The 9,572-nt window shown below is 36.7% G+C and overlaps 1 long non-coding RNA gene across 1 annotated transcript; it reads left to right on the top strand.

The window, feature by feature from the left end:
- Window positions 1-3,087: 3,087 nt before the first annotated feature.
- LOC107183637 lies at window positions 3,088-8,953 on the top strand. The gene is made up of 4 exons (XR_001514421.1): window positions 3,088-3,173; window positions 4,995-5,055; window positions 5,739-5,884; window positions 8,886-8,953. It is a non-coding gene; the product is annotated as an uncharacterized LOC107183637 (long non-coding RNA).
- Window positions 8,954-9,572: the final 619 nt, after the last annotated feature.

Genomic DNA, 9,572 nt, shown 5'->3' with positions numbered 1-9,572 from the left:
AAAAGATATCCTATCCACTCGTGAGGATTAAAAAAACAACAACATATTTTGGAGATCATCATATATCTATACATAAAACATTTCTTTATTTACTATTTATAATATAACATTATATCTATGCACTACAATTTCTATAAGCAGTACTCTGTGGATGGATATTTAGATGATTAATATATTTTGCTTTTATAAACAAGGTTGCAGTGAATAATCTTGCTTATATATCATTTTACCACATGTGTGAGTAAATCTGTAGGCTATAGTCCTAAATGTGGAATTGCTGATTAAAGGCATGTGTATTTGTAGTTTTGATAAGTATGATCAAAATGCCCTGCCAACAGGTTTTATTGATTTGAGTGTACGTGATCTGTGTGTGGAGGTGTTTCCTTCCCTGAACTCTGGCCAATGCAGAGTTACCGTACTTTCTGAATTTTTCCATTCTTCTAGATTTAAAAATAGTGTTTTAAATGTGGAAGATTAAATTTAAAGCATCATTTCTTCAATATCTTTCTATGTATTGGGGACCTGTCTGTATCTGCTTTTCTGTGCTTTGTGTCTTCACAATCTCCACTCATTAAGCTACTGGATTGTTGATTCTTTTCTCATTGACGAGTAGAAATTCTTTACATATTAAAGACATTAGCTTTTTGTTTCTTATGTAAATATTTTCTCTCAATTTTTTGTTTGATTTTGATTATTATTATAATTCTTGCCATACAAAAAAATTTTAAAAGTTACATATAGTCAACTTATAAATTTTATAGGGCTTCTGGATTTTATTTATTCTTAGAGTACCTTTTCTCACTTGAAAGAATGTAGATTTTTTCATAGTTTCTTCTACTTTTGTGATTTCATTTTTTACACTTAGATCTTTTATCACTTTTCAACTTATTCTGGTGCATGATAGGAATCCAAATCTTTTTCAGGTGTTTACCTAACTTTCTCATCACAAATTATTATAAAATCCATATTTTCAATGCTATTTTGAAATGTTCCCTGTGTCTTTACTATATTACTGTATATATTTGGATCTATTTCTGTGTTTTCTTTTCTCGTTTATGGACTTATCTAATTCATGTGTAAGTAGCAAAATATTCATTTTGATTAGATTTATAGTAGATATCAAAACCTGGTAGAAATAGTTTCCTTGTCTTGCTTTAGTTTTTTAGAAATTCTCTGGCTATTTTTATTTGCTTATTTTTCTGGATGATCTTCAGAGTCAATTAGCCTATCATCTAAAACAGGGGTCCTCAAACTACGGCCCGCGGGCCACATGCAAATACAAATATTGTATTTGTTCCTATTTTGTTTTTTTACTTCAAAATAAGATATGTGCAGTGTGCATAGGCATTTGTTCATAGTTTTTTTTTTAAACTATAGTCCGGCCCTCCAGCGGTCTGAGGGACAGTGAACTGGTCCCCTGTTTAAAAAGTTTGAGGACCCCTGGTCTAAAACAAAAACATCAAATTTATAAATTAACCGAGGTAAAATTGAGTTCTTACATATTTTTGTATATTCATTCCCATGTATATTATATGCTTATCTTTATGTTCAAGTGTGTGTGTATGTGTGTAATTTGTATGTACATGAATGTGTATTTTGTTATTCTCAAGAGAATTTTAAAATTTTCTTCATATTGATCTAATTTATTTCTAGTTAAGTGTATCCCCAGGTTTTGTTGTTGTTATTGCCTTTGTAAATGGGTTCTTCTCTCCTGTAGATCATCCAGTTGAGTATTGTTTGTATGTATAAAGGCTGTCATTGTACATTAATTTTTTTACCCGAGTACCTTGCAGAGTTCTCTTATTGCTAGAGTGCTTTTAAAACATTTTATTCTCATGTTCTTTTCCAGATATACAACCATGTTATCTGCAAATGATGATAATTTTAGCTTCTTTCCTTTTTTTATTTATTTTAAAATATATTTTTATTGATTTCAGAGAGGAAGGGAGAGGAAGAGAGAAATAGAAACATCAATGATGAGAAAGAATCATAGATCAGCTGCCTCCTGCACATCCCCTACTGTGGATTGAACCCGCAACCCAAGCATGTACCCTTGACTAGAATCGAACCCGGGACCTTTCAGTCTGCAGGCCAATGTTCTATCCACTGAGCCACGCCAGCTAGGGCTTCTTTCCTTTTTTATACCTTAGTTTATTTTTCTTATTGAATTGTGTTGGCTAATACTTTAGCCAGGGTTAAATGAAAGTGTAGTGATAATAAAAAATTTATGTCTCATTTATGATCTTAGTAGAAAATTTTTTCTGGAACAGTTTAAATATCATTGGAACTATCCATTTTTTTTTTAAAGATTTGGTAAAAGTATAACATTAAGTCAGATGATGATTGAGATATATACTCCTTTGCATTATAACATGTATCATTCCCATTTTATTATGAGTTTTAAAAATCAAGAACACATAAACAGAGAACAAAGGGAAGAAAATAGGTCATGTAGTATAAATTTGTAACAGAAAGCTTGACATGAATGACAGAATTAAGACCAAACAAGACTGGCTCCCATAATTATAAGTGGGCAACTTACCTTTTTAAAAAATCATGCTTGCCCGGCCAGTGTGGCTCAGTGTTTGAGCATTGACCCAGGAATCAAGAGGTTACCTGTTCAATTCCTGGTCAGGGCACATGCCCAGGTTGCAGGCTTGATCCCTAGTAGGGGGCATGCAGTCGGCAGCCTATCGATGATGTTTCTCTCTCATTGATGTTTCTATCTCTCAATCCCTTTCCCTCCCTCTCTCTCTAAAAATCAATAGAAATGTTTTAAAAAATTTAAAAAATCATGCTTAATCATAATGAAAAACCCAATTCTATGTTTTATATAAGGGTATGCCTGAAATACATGTCTCGGAAGAGTTGAAATGAATAATTCATTTAAAAAAAACCCCTCAGATCTTTTTTAAACAGATAAAAAGATGTTTACTATTGGTTATTTATCCATCAAATCTGAACTGAGTGTGTCTTGTTCAATCTAAACTGTTTTCCACAATAACCATTTATAAGTTTACTTAGAATTTTTTTATTTTATTTAACAACTGATGTATTCTATCTGGCTATTTTTAGATTAGTGTAGTCATTCTTTGATCTTCCTTCTTCCCTAGGCTTACTGTTGGGCATTACTTCATAGGTGGCCAGAGAAGACAAATAAATGAGTGAATGAGGTATATGAAAATACTAGGGAAAACAATGCTATCCAAAAGCAAAGTGAAGTTATCAGGATCTTATCACTGCTAGAGATCTATGTCTTTAAGACATCAATACCCTTGTCAATCTTTTTTAAGCCACATTTTTCTTTTAATGAGATTATAAACATTTATCAGTGTTCATATCTTATTTCCCTTATTCTATACTAGAGGCCCAGTGCACGAGTTCATGCACCAGCATGGCCCCTCGGCCTGGCCTGGGGGATTGGGTGAAAACCAGCTCTCCGACATCCCCCAAGGGGTCCCGGATTGTGAGAGGGTGCAGGCCAGGCTGAGGGACCCCACCGATGCATGATTGGGGCCAGGGGAGAGACGTAGGAGGTTGGCCAGCAGGGGAGAAACTGCAGGAGGGCTCCAGGGCGTATCCGGCCTATCTCGCTCAGCCCTGATCGGCTGGACCCCAGCAGCAAGCTAACCTACTGGTTGGACTGTTTGCCCCCTGGTGGTCAGTGTACGCCATAGCAAGTGGTTGAGTGGCCTTATCATATCATTAGCATATTAAGCTTTGATTGGTTGAACGGCCAACCAGATGACCTGACACTTAGCATATTAGGCTTTTATTAGATAAGATGATTCATTTGGTAGTGTGGCAAGTTTCAAGTCCAAACTGGCAAGTTGTTTCTTCTGGCATTCTAGTTTATAGTTACAAATACCAAATTCAAAATACATAATTAGTGCAGTCACATTATATGCACATTTAACTCATAAAATTCCATCAGACAATCTGCACCAACTTAAAATAAAGAAGAATACTTTGAATAAGGTAGAAGATGTTATCCTCAATGAGCACAAGAGCCAGGCAGGATGGGGAGATGTGATTCTGATCTTTGTTTCGATGCTCTCATTGGGGAGCATCTTAGCACAGTGCCCTCATAAGACACATTTATAGTTACCTAGATGTTCTTTTATATCCTAATGTAAACCCTGCAGTTGTCCAGTAGCATTTGAGTACCCTATCAGAAATCATTTTCTCAAAGGGGACATATGTAATACTTTCAACAATAAAAATTAAAAAAAAAAAAAGAATTTACTCACAGAAGAGTAGTTAAATTGGAGGCCATCTGTAACAGCATGCAATGTATCCCCCAGACTTGATTGGATGCTTCCAATAGGCATCACCTTTTCTCTCACAGATTCTCATAAAGTGGAATCAAAGTCTAGCTAAGGAGATAGGTACACAGAACAATGAGCAATACCTGATTACCATGGAAAGTGCAATAATGGAGACATGTACCAGTGCCTTATGGAGAAGGAGACTTAAAACCATGTGGGGAATAATAGGTCAGTAAATGAACTGAAGCAAAGCATGAATACCAGTAGCAAGAGCATGAACAAAGGCTCCAAAGCACAAACATATGCAACAGGTTTTTATTTTATTTTATTTTTGTTACTCCTCACCCAAGGATAATTTCTCCATTATTATTATTATTATTTTTAGAAAGAGAGAGTGGAAGGGAAGGGGAGAGACATAGAGAGAGAAAAACAGCAATCTATGACGATTATTTGCCTCCCTCCAGGGATTGAACCTGTAACCAAGGTACATGCCCTTAACCAGAATTGAACCTGAGACCCTTCAGTTCGCGGGCCGACATTCTAACCACTGAACCAAACCAGCTAAGCCTGCAACAGGTATTTAAAAAGCAAGATATTTGTTGTAGTTTAAAATCCAAGTGTACGTTGAGGATAAAGGAGGTTGGAAAGGAAGGCTATGTTAAAAAGTGAATTAAAATGTTATTCTAAGAAATTTGACTTTTTTTTTTTTTTTTTTTTTACAAAAAGCCATCATGTTATTTGGAAGCTGGAACTCAGGTAATTTTGGACTTCTGCATACAAACCAGAAGTGAGACTTAAGTTCAGATGTCCCAGTTCAAATTCAAAGCTCTTTCAACTCCACCAGACTACCTGTAGGGCAGATTCTAAGTCACTTCTCATTTCTACAATTAGGCCAGTCTTGTCATTTGCTCACCACTGCACTGGCCATGATCTGCCACCTTTTGGGATAGCCCACCTCTGACAGTGACTTTGGGCCTTTCCTTTGTTTGGTGTTTCAGGATGGTGGCAAATCTAAAGAGTTGTCAAAAGCAGACAGTTGGAATGTAGAGTTACTGGACTGTGAAATTTCTGTGGAAAATTCAAAACACCCTGCACTTAACACAATGCCAGAGCTGATTAGTGCAGTTTATTGCTAAGCCCCAAGGGACACCTGCAGGCTTTTACCTTCAGTCTAGAACCCCTGGCCCGAGGAAAGGTGTAATGCCACGTTAGTTCCGCACTCTTTCTATTAGAGTTTACTCAAAGCTGCCGCCACCAGATGTGTTACAAACGAACGTTAATTCTCCTCTAGCATCTGGATCGCATGTACAATGAGGGGGCAAGATTTATGCCCTGCTGAAGCATTCCCCGGTTTTTAGCACAGAAGTGATTGAACTCCAGATGTTAACAAAATGCAGAGACCTTTTAGTATGATTAAAAACATGATTTCTTGTTTTGCTCATGACAAAAACCATTGGATTAACTTATTAGAAGCGGAGCTGCCGTCCTGTTCATTGGAAGCTGTGTCTACTTTAGCTATTGGAGCTTGTCGTCGAAGATTTTATGAAGAAAGAATGACTTACCAACTCCTAAAATCAACAACTTCAAGGGCCCTCTGAAAATCAGGGGTTACAAAGGTAGTAATGCTCTAAGAACTGTGATAAAGATTTAGATGAGAATGAAAATTAACAGAAGGGTTTGCATGAATTAATAAAATTAGCATCTTCTCCCTTTCAATAATTGTATTATCAAGATAAAAGGAAAAAATGGAAAGAACTGATGGGCATGGACAACAGTGTGGTGACTGCTGGGGTGGGAGGGGAGGGAGGGGGAGAGATGAAGGTGGAGGAGGGGATAGGGGGGATAAATGGTGATGGATAAATAAAATAAAATCAAGAAAAAAAAAAGAAACATGGAACCACAGCCTTAGAGCTAGAACGATCCTTCAAAGATTATCTGATCTGTTTGTTGCTTCCTCAGTTCTTTCCTTCCGCCATCTTATAGGGAAGAAGACAATGGTTTCCTTTTAGAGTCAGACATCTGAGAGTTACAAAGAGCCAGTGTTTTGATACAGGTCTCAAAACCAGTAAGCAATGAACTTGCTGAATTCAGTCTTCTATTTTCAAAGTACAATATTTCCTCAATGATAAGATGAATTTTGCCCTTAATTGACTTTTCCATAGTTGGAACGCATCTCATATTCAGTGTGAACACTTAGCAAGTTTATTTATTTTGTGTTCATAGTTGTTATTAAATTAATGGTGCATATGACAGTCATTGGCATCTTAATACAGAAATCTTGTATTAATAAGCTATCATCTAGACCTTTTATTACTACCATAATCGAGGAATTTATAAAATGTATTATGCCAATGAGAAAATGCCTTCCCATGGAGATAATCATTTTGTGGTGTTCTCAGCCTTACCTAGTCAAGATAAAGGAGGAACTAAATAGCTTTTAATAAAAAAGTTTAAATAGAAAATATGATCATGTTGAATACTCTTTAATATTCATGACTTTAGCCCATTGTACCTTTCAAGAGTTTATGGACTTACTATCTGAATGGTTCATGAATTTTAAGATGTTAAGTCATCATTTACCTTCGGTGCCTTTGGTTATTTATTCTAGTGTCTTTTCTGTGACTCCGAAGAATATAATAAATATACCTAAGTGTGTGTAAGTTAAAAATAGTATACTCGTAATCATGAGTGGTTTACAACTTTATGGTTAAGAATTGAAGATTCGGGAAGTGTCTTTTCTTAAATTTATTTTTAAGTGCTTTACTGTTTGAATTATTTTTGTCAAACTTGCTGTAGAACTTGGCCCATTTCATATTCTTCCCCTTCTCCCCTTCCATATCTATTCATGCATTGTAGATTTAAATAAAGATTGTGTAGAGGAATGGGAGGTAGGTGTTCAGTTTTCATCATGAACTTAGAGCAAACAGTTTAAACACAACTCTTAACTAATAACTTCAGCATTCCAGTAGACATTTTGATTCTCCCCCCAAGAGTTGTTTGCTTTCTTTTGTTTTGGTTTTCTCTTCAGAAACATAGTACCCAATCTCACTTTATTTTTTCTTGCCTCCAGGATTTTCTGTCAACAACTTAAAGTTCCTCAATCCCCAATCATTCTACTAGTAGCTTGCATTCAACGAATAGTTGAGGGCTACACTGAGGTAATAGGGATATGCCAGTGAACAAAACAAAATTCCTGCTCTCATGGAGTTTACTTTCTCCCAGAGGGTGAAGGTGGTGTGTGTGGCAGATGCCAGATTATAAATATAATGAAAAAAATGTATATCAGGCTAAGTGGGGAGAGAAGGAGTAATCCGCGTGTGTGTGTGTGTGTGTGTGTGTGTGTGTGTGTGTGTGTGTGTGTGTTTTGAGGACCATGAGGGTCTTTGAATTACAAAGGGAGGCTAGGGAAGACCTCTCTGATACAGAGACATCCAAGAGAGACTTGAAGAAGTAAAGGAAGTGACCATAAGGAGTCAGTGGAACAATTCAGCTCCACTCCAATTCCTACAACTGATGTTTTAGATGAATTTTTTCATAGGACTCCACAATACAAAGAGCAGCAAAAGAAACGACCTTCCATGGGCATTTTGCAGCTATCTTTTGTTAACTGTTCCTTGAAGTCTTTCCCCAATTCCTAAGAAGCTAATTAATCAAAATGTATCTTGAGCTGAAAGCAGTTTGGCTCAGTGGATAGAGCGTCGGCTTGTGGACTGAAAGGTCCCGGGTTCGATTCCGGTCAAGGGCATGTACCTGGGTTGCGGGCACATCCCCAGTAGGAGATGTGCAGGAGGCAGCTGATCGGTGTTTCTCTCTCATCGATGTTTCCAGCTCTCTATCTCTCTCCCTTCCTCTCTGTAAAAAATCAATAAAATATATTTTTTAAAAAAAATGTATCTTGAAATAAGAATCACAGGCGAGGTTTGTAAAGGTGGCTACGCTTTTAAGTAGATTCTTATAAGGCAATTTCCAGAAAAATAGGAGTGACATAAGTATCTTTTTCTTTTATCCTTTAACCTAACCTAATACTGTTTTACTAGAACTGTTTCCCAAAGAAATGATACAAATGTGGACAAACCTTTAAATGCAGAGATGATCATTGGGATATTACTGATAAAAATGAAAACTGGAAAATCTAATCTCTAAGATAATTTTTTTATTAAAATAGTAAAGTAGAGCTCATTAAGCTATTTAATGTCTACAAATAATTATTAATGACATGATAAGTTGATTAGAAGTGATACAGTTAGAGAAAATGGTACCGAATAGTGCATAGAAACTTTGGAAAAATTAGAAGTAATTTTAACAAAATTGAGTGGTAAATACATAGATGATTTTTATAGTTTTAACTTTTTTCTTTTAAAATCAGTGTTATTTAAATATAAACTAGATAGAATAAGTTGCACATATTTTTAATTTAATAATAGGTATTGGCAAATAAATATATAAGCCCAAATTAAGATATAGAATAGTCCCATCACCCCCAAAAGTTCCCTCATGCCTATTTGTTGTCAGTTTTCCTTCCCTTTTCTCAGCCTCAAGCCCTACTGACCTGCTTTATGCCACTATAGATCCATTGTGCCTATTCTAAATTTTATATATGTTTCTGGTTTTCTTTAGTTAACATAATGTTTTTGAAACTTCATGCTGTTGCATGTAATTCATTCATCTTCTAGTTTGGGGGGTGAGTAGTATTTATAATTTGTTTATTCATTACCTGTTAATGGGTCTTTAGTTTGTTTCCAGTTTGTGGTCATTATGAATAAAGCTGGTATAAATGTATATAAGATTTTTTGTGGACATATGTTTTCAATTTATATTGATAAATACCTAGAAATTAAATCACTGGGTTAAATGGTAAATGAATCCTATTTAATAAAGAGGTAATATGCAAATTGACCATCACTCCAACACACAAGATGGTCTCCCCCATGTGGACACAAGATGGCCAGCAGGGGAGGGCAGTTGAGGGGGACCAGGCCTGCAGGGGAGGGCAGTTAGGGGTGACCGGGCTGGCAGAGGAGGGCAGTTGGGGGCAACCAGGCCTGCAGGGGAGCAGTTAAGCATCGATCAGGCTGGCAGGGGAGGGGTTAGGGGGCAATCAGGCAGGCAGGCAAGCAATTGGGAGCCAGCAGTCCTGGATTGTGAGAGGGATGTCCGACTGCCCGTTTAGGCCCGATCCTAGTGTCCTAAATGGGCAGTCGGACATCTCTCAAGGGATCCCAGATTGGAGAGGGTGCAGGCTGGGCTGAGGAACACCCTCCCCGCCCCGCATGAATTATGTGCACCGGGCCTCTAGTTTTAATA

Source organism: Myotis davidii, unplaced genomic scaffold, assembly GCF_000327345.1.
Source record: "Myotis davidii unplaced genomic scaffold, ASM32734v1 scaffold580, whole genome shotgun sequence".
Classification (NCBI taxonomy): Eukaryota; Metazoa; Chordata; class Mammalia; order Chiroptera; family Vespertilionidae; genus Myotis; species Myotis davidii.
The sequence above is the reverse complement of the archived record's forward strand: the minus strand, read 5'-3'. Positions and strand labels throughout refer to the sequence as shown.